The 13,769-nt window shown below is 36.7% G+C and overlaps 1 long non-coding RNA gene across 1 annotated transcript; it reads left to right on the forward strand.

Annotated features, from left to right (window-relative positions):
- The first annotated feature begins 2,807 nt into the window (after nucleotides 1–2,807).
- LOC108378756 (uncharacterized) lies at nucleotides 2,808–12,813 on the forward strand. The gene is made up of 3 exons (XR_001849433.1): nucleotides 2,808–2,820; nucleotides 7,647–7,649; nucleotides 12,693–12,813. It is a non-coding gene; the product is annotated as an uncharacterized LOC108378756 (long non-coding RNA).
- Nucleotides 12,814–13,769: the final 956 nt, after the last annotated feature.

The raw sequence follows: 13,769 nt of genomic DNA on the forward strand, positions 1-13,769 counted from the left end.
TCCGAACTAGTTCTAAATTCGACAAATAAGATCTAGATCGTTCTGCATCTCTTTTTCTATAGTTCCGAACTAGTTCTTAATTCGTCACTTAAGATATAGATTTCTAGTAAAAAAAAAAAATTTAAAAAAATTTGTTTTTTAAAAGTACTACTTTTCGCCGATTTTGGACTGGTGGGGATCTAGCTCCTATCGGACTAGTTCTTTTTTGGTGAGAAAGTCCTAGTTCGAAACTAGAAATTTGATTCACTAGTCCGTGGTTTCAATGCAGGGAAGGATTAAGTAGTTAAATAGCTAAGCGGAATTCAAAGATCAGCGGCCGCTGGAGTAATAGCTGCACTGAGATTCTGTTGGAGTTATTCAGGAACATTTATATAACTTTATCGAAGACCCACATGCTAACAGCGTCATCGGACTGCGTGTCTTGAAGCTCTGGAAGCAAAGACCGTTCGGGCACTGTTCCATCCTAGAAGCATTACCACCTGAAGTTAAGGGGCTTTGCACTAACATATCGAAGACCTGGGTTCATCACAAGCCCTGCAANAAAAAAAAAAAATTTAAAAAAATTAGTTTTTTAAATGTACTACTTTTCGTCGATTTTGGACTGGTGGGGATCTAGCTCCTATCGGACTAGTTCTTTTTGGCGATAAAGTCCTAGTTCGAAACTAGAAATTTGATTCACTAGTCCGTGGTTTCAATGCAGGGAAGGATTAAGTAGTTAAATAGCTAAGCGGAATTCAAAGGTCAGCGGCCGCTGGAGTAATAGCTGCACTGAGATTCTGTTGGAGAGATGTTTTGAACGTTATTTTTAATTGATTAGCGATAGTTATTCAGGAACATTTATATAACTCTATCGAAGACCCACATGCTAACAGCGTCATCGGACGGCGTGTCTTGAAGCTCTAGAAGCAAAGACCGTTCGGACACTGTTCCATCCTAGACGCATTACCACCTGAAGTTAAGGCGCCTCCCACTGACATATCGAAGACCTGGGTTCATCAAAAGCCCTGCACGAAACTCCCAAGCCGCAGTGAATGGACTCAAGGCAAGGCCCAGTTCTTGCAGGGCTTAAATATTTTTACGCGCGAATCAAAGATGGAACGTGGAGTTGGTGCAGGGGTTTTTATTGAGCAATATAACCTAAAGTTATCCTTTCGNAAGCCCTGCAAGAAACTCCCAAGCCGCAGTGAATGGACTCAAGGCAAGGCCCAGTTCTTGCAGGGCTTAAATATTTTTACGCGCGAATCAAAGATGGAATGTGGAGTTGGTGCAGGGGTTTTTATTGAGCAATATAACCTAAAGTTATCCTTTCGCCTTTTCCAGGCCGAAATATTTGCAATTAAGGAGGCAGTGAGTTACATCAATCATATTGGACCTGCGGGGACCCAGGTGAATTACTTCTCGGATAGCTAAGTAGATATTCATGCCTTTGCCTCTGCTAGATTTCAACTAACTAGTGGATGACTGTAGGAGAGAGCTAGCCAAGATTTCTGATAAATACGAAATTATTTTAACATGGGTCCCAGGACATAGGATATTTACGGAAACGAGGCAGCGTCCGACCTGGCAAGGTGATGCTCCGGAATGAATGTGCCCAACGCGGCCCATATGGGCTCCCAGCTCAGGGAGATCAAAGGAAAAATTATCGACATTTATCGCTCGAAGGCTAGAGGGAGATAAAAGTATACAGGATACACAGTATAGGATTACCCGGGGTATCCTATGACCTACCCAAAACCAAAGCACGTTTAGAAATTAGCAAATCGGACACCTATAACCTTTTTTCAGTATGCACAGCGCACTGACCGATGGGGGTACATGCCTAAAGGGTTCACTTCACTAGGTTCTGTCGCAGCTGCGACGACCCAGCCCTAAAAGAGACAGTTGAACACTTACTGTGTGGTTCCTCCTCAGCTCCCTATATCGGTCTCACATAGCTCACATTGCTCCCGATCGCAGCGTGGCCCTGTTGGTGGCACCTCTCTTTTCTACAGCTTCGCGAAATGTTTCATCATATCCGCTCCACTGCTGGCATATATCGGTTTGTACGCTGGCCGTCTTTTGCGATTGCAGCTTTTCAACGTTCAGTTTTCCTTTTATTGCTGAAGGCACATTTTGTGTTTACGTTCGTCTAAAATACTGGAAGCATGCCTTCCGCCTAACACAACAATATGTATTTGGTTTTTCGTTTTTCGATCTGGATACAGCTAGGTAGCTTGATCGATGTTCTTATGATGGAACCTAGTACTGCATACTAGCATAATTCTGGTCCCGGCGTAGATGATCAGCGTCAGTTTGTTATCGGACGAATTAACGCCGAATTTGTGATCCTTTATATGGCAGCTGCAGTAGACGTGGCACGAACCAACGCATTGTTGGCCTTGCTTCGTTCATCACGTCTCGGATAACAGTGATGTCAGCCTGGGTATTTTCGACGACACCAACTAGCCGAGCAGAGGCAGAGAGATTGCAATATAAGTACTTGTAATACCTTAGGATGACTTCCAGTGTACGGTGACAAGTAGGAATACAATTTCATTTTAAACAAGTTTGCAAAATTCAAATTTACATAAATTTGTTTGGCATATTTAGTGTTGAAATACATACATAGATCGTTTCTGACACACTTTTAAATTGGAAGCCAGTTACGCAGACGCCAATCACATTTTCCAAAAAATAAGGCAAAAATATCGTCATCCACCCGCAAAAATGTCGAAGCAAAATGTGCAACCGAATAGCATATTACTCATACGCCATGCGGTGGCGGTTAACGCATCATGTCTGCTACATTGATAAGCACACTTTCGACGGGCATGTGTGTGTGTGTGGGTGTGTGCGTATTTGATGTTGCGGTGTTGGTGCATTTGGGCTACCAGACGTAATTATCGTATGCTGTAAACGACACGTCGGTTAGCGAGGCGCCTGCCCAATTTGCCACAGGACGAAGACAACGTCGCTCTGGTAAAGTCGTTTGGGTGAACTCGAAACGACGTCGAAATGAAGTCGTTTTTTTCCATACAAAATTCGACGTCGTTATTATATTATATATTATCTTAATTTTTTTTTTTTTTATTTTTTATAAAGGTACAGTTTAAGACATCCACAGACCTGTGCGATTCCGTTGGAGCGGATCCGCTCCGTTTTTGATGCTACGGAGTGAAAAATATTTTTCGTCAAACAATTTTATTCTTAGAATTTAATTTTCTTACGTTAGTTTTTGAGTTAAATCTACAAGATCGTTTACTGACCCTTTTAGTTCTCAAAACTCGGTATTCTGCGATTTCGGCACGACGAAAAGTAAAACTGTGAATGTTCGAATAAATCTCTGCAGCAAAATCGCATAAATGTGTGGTTTCTCATCTAAAGCTATTGTCGGCATTGCTGTAATTTTTGTCGGGACAGTTTCGCACCGGCGGAACCGCATAGGTGTGTGGATACCTTTACTCTATTGGCTTTATTAAAAAAAAAATAAAATTTGTGGGTATGCAATTTTTTTTAAATTTGGTATAAATTTTGAGCATTTGCAGTTCACTCGTATATCGTTTTTTCGGCCTGCCGGCGAACTGTGCTTTTCATAGAATGGCGAGTTCGCCGGCGAGTCGTTTGCGACCGTCGCCGGCGAACAAATTGTTCACCAAAACGACGTCGTTTGGCAAATTGGGTGCGTGCGCGAATGTGTGTGTGTTTGTATGCACTCGGGCAAGCATTAACGCCAGCCTTGTCGCGTATCCAGCTATACATACACTATGTTGTTGTTGTCGGTTTTATATTGCGGCACAATGCTCTTACTCATCCTTACCGCCTTCGCAGCGGCCTTCCATTTGACCACCTTGGATATCGAAATGCAAAATTGTCGGTGCGTAAATGTATGTGTGGGTGTGGTGGTAATTATAAAAGCGAACTTACGTCATTATAACCCAATATGTATGAGCATACGCCTATATGTATGTATTCGCGAACATTAAACGCATTTAAATATTTGCACAGTTATAAATATGTGCATAGAAAAAAAAGCTGCATACAAGGTAAATACATTTATGTATGTTCATATGTACCCTGCAGTGAAAAGCCAAAAATACTAGCTCACTAACCAGTATGAGCTAAAGAGATGGCCTACCAGTTCGACAATTTCGAACAACTTATGCGATCAGCTATCGGCTGTGGCGCCGCGTGGAGACTACTGGTTCTGGTTCTGAGATCGCAGGCACCTTCAAAAAGGGAGACGGTTATCAATTCGTCGCAATATTTTTTATTTTTTTTTATGTATGTTACCGCATAACTTTGGACTTGGTATGTTACCGCAAAAAGGAGGACGGTTATTAATTCGTCGGAATATTTTATTTATTTTTTTAACTATGTTACCGCATAACTTTGGACCACGCCAACCGATTTCTAAAATTCTTTTAAGGTGTTACCTCACAGGTGGTCCCATTCTAATTTGGTTTAAGTCCGATCATTGGATCATGAAGAGGTTAACGACAATCTTTTTTACATAAGAATTGAAGCTGGTTTTGTTTTTTTTTTGCTTAAAACTTACTTGTTAAATTTTTTTTTTTCTTTTGTATAAAGCCGATGCCAGATAAAACTTTGTGGCTTTGCGTGACATTTGTAACTTTGCCAGCAAAGCGCCAGACGCAAAGGTTATGCCACAATGAACGTCAAGAAAACAATTTTGTACTGCTTTTTTACTCGTGAAAATTGCTGTGGATTTTGTATATTAGTTTTAAAAATATCACTAAATGTAATTAAATTGTAAATTCCTGCATGAAAACTCGAATTTCGACGAAACAAAATAAATATTAAACCGGCTGATTGTCAACGAGCGCAAAAACATGGCAGTTGGCCACCTTTTCGCTTTGCGCTGCAGCTGCAGCGATCTACGGATCGGAGTACGCGAAATTGATAAGGCGCGCCGCAGTACGTCCCACGGAAATTATGTAGGGAATTTCTTCCTCTAAAATCAGGTATACTTATTCTTATGATCAATCCATTTGTTTTGACGCAGGCAGGGTTCTTGGCTTGGAATTAGACAAAATTTGTTAGTTTTTCATTAATTTATAAATTAGATGCAGATATAAATAAAAAAAAACTATTATATTTGTACACTCCGAATGTCAATACCTCTCTTCAGAAAAACGATTGGAATAAATACCTACTCCTCCGCGGGGTAGTTATTTGTCGCCAATCCATAGTAAATAATTGACAAAAAGGTTATGAAGCCGTCGCTAAGAATTTCTAATGAAATTAAAAAAAATTCTTTTTATAAAATTAAATTAAAAGATTACAATAAAAAACCTAAACAAAAATACATCAAAATAAAAATATTTCCCTGTTCGAAGACTTGAACCTCGGATTTCATCCTACTGCTTTGCTCTCTCCGCCATTGCTGTTTTCGGAGTGCACTTATGAATTGGCAGACTATCCCATCAACTGGAATGATGTTNTTAAAGCTTTTATAAAAGTTTAAGATTCTTGTACGTACTGATGTACTGATCAATTTTCTTGAAAGCTTTTTCTAAAAAACACATTCGACAACTTTTAAGCCTAGCCCGATAATTGGATAACAATGGGTTCTATTTTGTTCGGATTTCTAATTTGATGAAATACTAAAACACTTTGTTCAATTCAACGCCAAGAACTCTGCATTGCATTAATCAAAATGGTAAAAATAAATTCTCTACATGATTGCAGTGGGAATTACTACGCTGCTGCTAATCCTTTTTGCGTTGTTGCGTCTCTTTTAACTTTGATCAAATGTTTGGTTACTCATATGTACATAGCGTTATTTCTAACTCATTTTTCTAAATCATTGAATTTACCAATCGGAGTACGCGAAATTGATAAGTCGCGCCGCAGTACGTCCCACGGAAATTATGTAGGGAATTTCTTCCTCTAAAATCAGGTATACTTATTCTTATGATCAATTCATTTGTTTTGACGCAGGCAGGGTTCTTGGCTTGGAATTAGACAAAATTTGTTAGTTTATCATTAATTTATAAATTAGATGCAGATATAAAAAAAAACTACTATATTTGTACACTCCGAATGTCAATTCCTCTCTTAAGAAAAACGATTGGAATAAATACCTACTCCTCACCCTACTGCTTTGCTCTGTCCGCCATTGCTGTTTTCGGAGCGCACTTATTCCTTGGGATGAATTGGCAGACTATCCCATCAACTGGTATGATGTTACTGACTGGTTTTTCAACTAGTAGATTCCGATTCTGATGCATGGCTAGATAATTGACATCTCGTAGGAGATCGCCATGTAAAAAATACTAGTCGCTAACACTGAAAAAGGATAGATCGCGAACCAATTGGGGGGCTGATACGCAATCTGGTAGCATTATAGTTTAGAGCATACCCTGCAAGGCATTAAAGAGCGCAGCAGCTACGCATACATTTACACCTATGCCTCGGACTGACCAGTGTTATATGTTTTACGCGCTTGCATTTATTTTCATTTTCGCACGCTGTTTTACAATGCATTCCTGTTGAAAATTGTACATATGAGTACACAGAGCAACAAATACCCATACATTCGCTACTTTCCATTACAAATATGCATGTATGTATGTTTGCCTGTTTTCACGCGTAAATACATATGTAGTTATGTCATCGGTGTGTTGAGTGCAGCTGTTCTTCTTCTTTATTGCTTTATTGCAATTTTATTGTTGTCTTTGGGCGTTGGCTCTGACGCGTATACGCACTTTTATTTCGCAAGTTTGCAAATACATAAATATTTGTACATAAATACATAAACGTGCACAGTATCGGCCAAAACGAAAGCTTAACACAAACGTAGCCAGTTTAATAAAAATAAAATCCTACACGTTTCTCATTATAATATAGTAAATTATATTTACTGATGTTAAGCATTTAGTTATTAGGTATGTAAATAAGTTATTTTTTCATGCGAAGACTATATAAGATTTTGTGCCAACAAAATTCCATTTGATTAAGCATTGGCATTTGCCTTCCAACCGAAGAAAAGTGCAGCAGAATGTCATCTTCTGATGTGTGTGGCTTACGGAGAGCATGCTCTAAAAATCTCAATCTGTGAGCACTGGTTCAGACGCTTCAGAAGTGGTGCTTCTGACACAACCGACAAGGAGCGCTAAGGAAGGCCATCAACGTTTGAAGACGACGAATGGGCGACAATTTTGGATGGAGACCCGCGCCAAAGCCAAGAAGTACTTTCGGAAATATTAGACGAAACCAGCAAGATATTTTGTTGCAATTAAAATTCATTGGTATGGCAATCTAAGCTCTGCAAGTGGTGGGACCAGAGGATAATCTTTTATTATGAGCTCCTGATCGCCGGACAACAACTGAGGCGAATGAAGCGAGCGATTGCAGAAAAACGGCCCGAATGGGCAAACAGACATGAATCATCAAACTCCAACGATAACAATGCTCGGCTTCATGTCGCACAGGCGATCAAAACTTATCTCAATGGTAACGAATGAGAAATCGTAACCTGACTTTTTACTAAAAGACTACCATTTTTTCCAGTCTATGCAGTTGAAGATATCAAAAATTGGCTGAAAATTTCTTGATCTCCAACGACCAGGCCAGCAGTGTTATTGGCGCGGAATCTATGCATTGCCAGGATAGTGGAAAAAAGTCATATCTAGCGATTGGACAAGAAAGTTTCAAAATCGGGAATATATCCTTTAAAACTCACTTGTTTTAGATTTTTGTACTGCTAAAAAGTCCTTAACCCTGCTCATTATTAAAATTGCGTTTATAAATGCCGTCAAAGGAACTAGTTTTTTAAACACTTCAAGGCAGATCAGACATTCTGACTCTGCGGACGCATAAGGACAAAAAGGTACTGAAAAAGTACTCTTAAAATTGTACTTTGAATATTTTTGAAGATTTGCAAAGTCTATTTTTGAATCCATTTTATGTTAAGAACTAATGTGCACGCGACAACATCTTCGAATTTTGCCCTTCCAAATTTATTAGCCTACAAAAAATAAAATTATGTAAAAAGGGCATTTCCAATACCTATTCGCGCTTGTGAACCAAAAGACATAATTTTTTTAAATTACTCAAAATTTTCGCTTTCAATTGGTATCCATATTATTGTTTTTTGGTTTTTGTCCCTCGGTGTTATCAATTCGTTTGGAATCTACAAAGACGAATAAAAAATGTGGATCATAGGAAAAAATCCACCATATCTTGCGCTAGTCGTAGCCAGGGACTTTGATCAGAGCTTGATTATCTACAGAAAAGCCGCGTTTTAAGGAGTAGGGTACATTAGACCTACCATTTAGAAACATTTGTGGAGACTGGAAGGCTGAGCGCTTTCCCAAAAATACCAAATTCTGTACAGATTTCCATCTTAGAAACGTTTCTGAAAAATGGAATCTCTTACTCAGATGTTTAGTAATTTTTGTTAGGAAGTCAACTTTTTAGCCATATATCGATATTGACAGAGTGATATGACAGTCACATATTCTGTGTTCTGCCGCAACCTATTTTTAAGCTTAAGACAAGGCTTTCCAGACTGATCAAGTGCTTTGCTGCGCCTACAAAGCATTTTTAATTTTTGTGTTTTTGTGTTTAATTTTTGTGTTTGTTTTCCTACATCCAAAACTCTTAGTTAGTATAATATCGGCAGATTTCAAACGGGCGGACTCATATGGATCTACTATTTATCACGGAAAAGTTAAAATCGTAATATTTGGTAATATGTACATGACGTATGAGTTACTCATATACGTACGTTCGAATTAATTTCGCATGATTAATAGTATATGAATAAATCTCCAGAGTTGTTAAATTTTTCGATAAAAACGTGTTTTTGGTCGAAAATTGAGGCACAGTTATCTTAGAAAATGCCTTATCTTCAGTTCTATATGAAGAACAAGATTCCAACGCGAAAATGTATTTAAATGAAAATTTCAAAAATATATACTAAAAAAGGTAAAACTAAGCACTCATGATCATATACCCATAGTTGTGTATGTAATATTTACTCGCACGCCTCAACTTAAAAGTCATATTATTTAAAAGTAATTAAATATTGGCGTGCGCAAATACATATATTCTTCATGTATATAACAATTTAAGAACGAATTTTGAGTGTTCCAATAATAATTTTAAAAATGGAATTTTAATTTCTGTAATCATAGTAATATTTTAATCGATGTCATTTTTTTTGCATTACACTAGGCTCGCTCCCTTTGGCAAGAAGAACATTTTCACCGTTTAATTTTGGCATTTTGAAGTATCTAAATTTATTAAAATTAAAAAAGTCTTAAAATTTCAAAAATTATTAAATAGCTGCACCAGATATTCTGCATACTACCATTTTTTTTTAAATTTGGTTGCACACTCTTGAAAATTCAAGGTTATGCTGTATTTAGTGCCAACGTCCATTGCCCCTAATATGAACATTCTATTTGAAAACTTCCCAAAGTTAATAGATAAAGTGAGAGTACGAAGAAAAAATGACTAATTTAGGTTCTTTTTCGCATAAATACTTGATTTATTTTTTGTTGTACTTGTTTATGGACTCCATTGGTAAAAATGTACATATGCAAGAAGAATGCTTCAGCTTTTTTTTTTTGCCGAGGGAAGGAAGCGACGCTACACAAAAAAAAAAACAACTCGTGAAATTTGCTCATATGCAATCTGTAAACACCATTTTGTATTTTTAGGAACTGATTTTAGATTCATAATCAGCGTTTCTTAAGCGATTCTAATCGACTTAAATTTTTTGGCCACCATTTTGAATCCTCCATTTTAAATGTTTGAAAACTGGCTTTAGATTTTTGATGTATTATCAACAACCCCAAAAACATAAGAAACCACTTTCACTCTTTCTTTTCTATGTAGTGTTGGGTTCCCAAGAAGCACACAAGTTGTACGCAAAATCTAATTTACAGTTAGTTTATGAGACAGGGCACCGATTGATTTGGCAAATAATGCCCCATATAGATATGATATCCTATATTTACTAATTGATTTGACCTATTGCAGTAAAATATATATAACAACTTTCTCCATGTACTTCCCTATAGTGTTTTAAAATTTCGTTTAGTTTATTTTGGCCGCCACTGTATGTACATTACGCTAAAATATATTGCTTTTCATGTGGTTGGTATTTTTATTTTGCATATCGCAGCAGCTTTTATTTCGTTAAATGTTTGTTGCAACGCTGTTGAACGACTAGCTTGGACGACGGGGCGTATACGTAATTATCAATGCATTTCAATTTGTGATGTGCCAAAAATGCGATGCGAATTACAGGCGTGAATTCAATTGTCAAAAAGCGGCTAATCGTATCTACATATGTTACCTTTGATAGTAAAGTGCGACAAATTGTGAGCTATTAAGTGCTATCGAAATGCAAAATGCATATTCTTTGGTGGCGCTAAGAGTGCGTTTTTGAGCAGTAATGCCGATTCGCTTTAAGAGAAATGTGGTATTTAAATTCACATTAATACTGCTAGGTGCTATTAAATTTATAGTTTCAATGGCCAAATTTGCAGGATATCCAATTACATTTACATACATAGATACATTTTTACCCATTTAAATATATATTGGGCCGTATGAATAAAAAAAATCAATTGCTTTTTCTTAAAATTTCAGACCTTTTACTCGATTTATTCAAACAAAAGTGAAGTAACAGGTATGAAATTTTAAGAAAAAGCAATTGCTCAGTTTTTATTCATACGGCCCATTATATTCCATGATTGTTGCGTACTAGTTATATTTTTCTTGCACAGCGGCGTTTTATTTCTCTTTTCTTTGATTGTCGATTTATATAATTAATTAAATATCTATATTTATCAACAGTGTTTCGTAAAAAATTGAAACGAAACACCTACATAAATGTGGGTACAAGGGAGTATACATGTATGTATGCATGCATGCGAACGTTTATGATTTCCTGCTTTATGTAAAATCAAGCTTATACAATAAATAGCTCGCAAATATTTATGTTTGAACAGAATTATAAATACATAAAAATAAATTGCAGTCGAATTTGAAATACTTTCATATTCAAGATGGCTGGTTTCAAATTACTCGCAGTGCGACTAAATTCGCATTGCATTGGTTTGAGGTATTGGTTAGTTCTAGAGTGAACCTAAACTGAAAATTTGGTTAAAGCACAAGTTGTTATTTGCAAAACTACACGTCTTGGTATTAGAAGACTCTAAACTAAGGAGAACTAAAGTAGTTGCCTACGCGGATGACTTGATTAAATTAATCCCCGAAAATCCTTACCAACAATTAGTGAGCTGATGGAATAGTAACTGGATAAAGCTTTAATACGGCAAGAGAGAATGGGCTAGTAGTTATAACGGAGGTGTTATTCTTAACTCCAAGAGCACCAGACGTCATTCACCATATGTTCACTAGAGTCGTCCAAAGAGGACAAAGTCGGAATTTTAATGCTCTCAACCCCTAGGATGTTCTATATCGAAAAAGTGTACCCCAATTTTTTTATTTTGAAATCCAAAACTTTTTAGAGGTCGTTCAAAGTTTTTCATGTATTTTATATGGGGGAAAACCAACTTTTGGTAGAAATGGTATAGAGTCCTTGAAAATCAATGTTTTTCGAACGGAAAACTCAGGTTCTCTTCAGAAAACTTTTAATAGTAATGCCCAATTGTTTATTTAACCAGTTCTTAATACTACCCACTTTTATTGGTTCACTCATTGCATTTTTCGAGGTTTTTGATAAATATCGTTACTATTATAGTTACTATGAAAAAATGGTTAAATAAACAATTGCGTATTGTTATTGGGAATCTTCTGCAGAGAAACGATCGAAATATATTGATTTTTAGAAATTCTATACCATTTCTACGAAAAGTTGTTTTCTGCCATGTAAAATATATGGAAAACTTTGAGCGCTTTGAGCGACTTTTAAATATTTTTCGATTTCAAAATAAAAAAAATAGGGGTATATTTTTTCGGTATAGAAGAATTCTAGGGAGTGAGAGCATAAAAATTCCGACTCTTTCATATGCGTTTTTGGACCATCCTAATGTACACCATAGTAGTAATTCGGACGAATGTAACTTATGAAGTTATAGCCTAGTAGAAATTACTGGAGAAAAATAGCAACAGAGGGCGCTGTGATCATTTACTCAAAGCCCCTAAATGTCTTCACTACTGGTGCTGGAAAACGGGGACCACAGGTTATAGAGAACGAAATTTTGTAAGCAGGCAGAAAATGGGCTCGCGGCGATGTAGAGCTAACTTTAACCTATGTACATATATGTGCTCGGTAGTCTAAATTGTAGCGGAAATAAAAACAATCAACAAAAAAGACTACATCAACAGTGCCCGAAGTATTTAAGTAGTTTGCAAAGGAGCGATTCTAAGCAGTTTAGGCTATTAAGAGCACAAAAAAAAATATTTACGAGGCCTTCAGACCTTTGTTTTTATATTCCATCTCCTGGCTAGTGGTCCATAAATGTAATTTACTATATAAGATATATGGAAAGTCACATCACTTTTTTACTTAAAACAAATTTGTTTGATTTTTGCGTGTCGAGGCATGTTTCGAAGTGTTTGCATATCTGAACTAGTTACGGGACTACACTGAGTTTGGTACAGGGTTACATTTTAATTGTCGTTTTTATACCTATTGCCAACACGAAATAAAAGTTCGCTGCCAATTCTACAACGTTCTGGAATTAAAAGGGTATTAGGTCTTTCTCCAGGCATTTTTAGAGGCAATTAGTTGAATTAAAAGTTGGCTGCCACCCAAATTCATTGGAAGCGATTGGTTGAAAGGCCGTTCACAACAGGCGATTGTTGCTTTCAACTAAAAGTTGCCTGTGAAATCGCGTCATGTAGTAAGCAACATAGAATTTCATGTAAAAAAAAAATAAATGAGGAAAATGTGCCAAATGTTGTAGAAAAGATAAAGGCAAAAATGAAGATCAACGTCAATTTAAACACTTTACTTACATATATAACGGCAAAGGTGAAGGGTAATATGTAGATGAAGAAAATAATAAACATAAAGGTAAATATAAAGATAAATATTAGGAAAAATATGATGATGAGGGTACCGATAAAAGTAAACGTGAAGATACAGGAAAAAAGATGAATATAAAGGCAGTTGTAAATAAAAAATTATAGTTTAAAAAACTAAAACCTCCCTATTATAATTGCCATTCGTACTGTCATCAGGTATGTAACTTGAGAATAGAAATCGCTGCATCTTTTAGGCGCATCAATATTACATAGTTACATCCCGAGCTAATANAACAAGTAAGAAAGTCTAAGTCCGGGCGGAGCCGAACATTAAATACCCGGCGCAATTATTAAATATATGTTTTCCGCCTTTCCGAAAGCTACCGCTACACGATAAGCCGATAAGGGTGTATAAATTTTAAGTAAATTAGCGTCCTTAAATTTCGAAATATTCAAATGGCCGAAAATTTTTAAAATCGGACAATAACTACGCCCACATCCCATATAACGGTAATTTAGAAAAATACGAAATCCTCGATAAATCAGTAAATATTAAAGCTAATTTATTCAAAATTGATGGTTGCAACAACTTTTTTAGCAAGAAATACGCTTATGATACAATTTTGGAAAATGGGCGTGGCACCGCCCAATTATGATCACATATATGTATCTCGCTAACCGTTCTAGAAATTTGAACCAAACTCGGCATGGTTATTGTGCTTGCCACATAAAAGTAAAGCGTTGAAAATTATTGAAATCGGACTAAAATTACCACCACTTTCCATATAACGGTATATTTCATAAATGCTTGAAACTGC

The sequence above is a fragment of the Rhagoletis zephyria genome, unplaced genomic scaffold, assembly GCF_001687245.7.
Source record: "Rhagoletis zephyria isolate East Lansing unplaced genomic scaffold, Rhagoletis_zephyria_1.1 Rzeph_scaffold_14839, whole genome shotgun sequence".
Lineage (NCBI taxonomy): Eukaryota > Metazoa > Arthropoda > Insecta > Diptera > Tephritidae > Rhagoletis > Rhagoletis zephyria.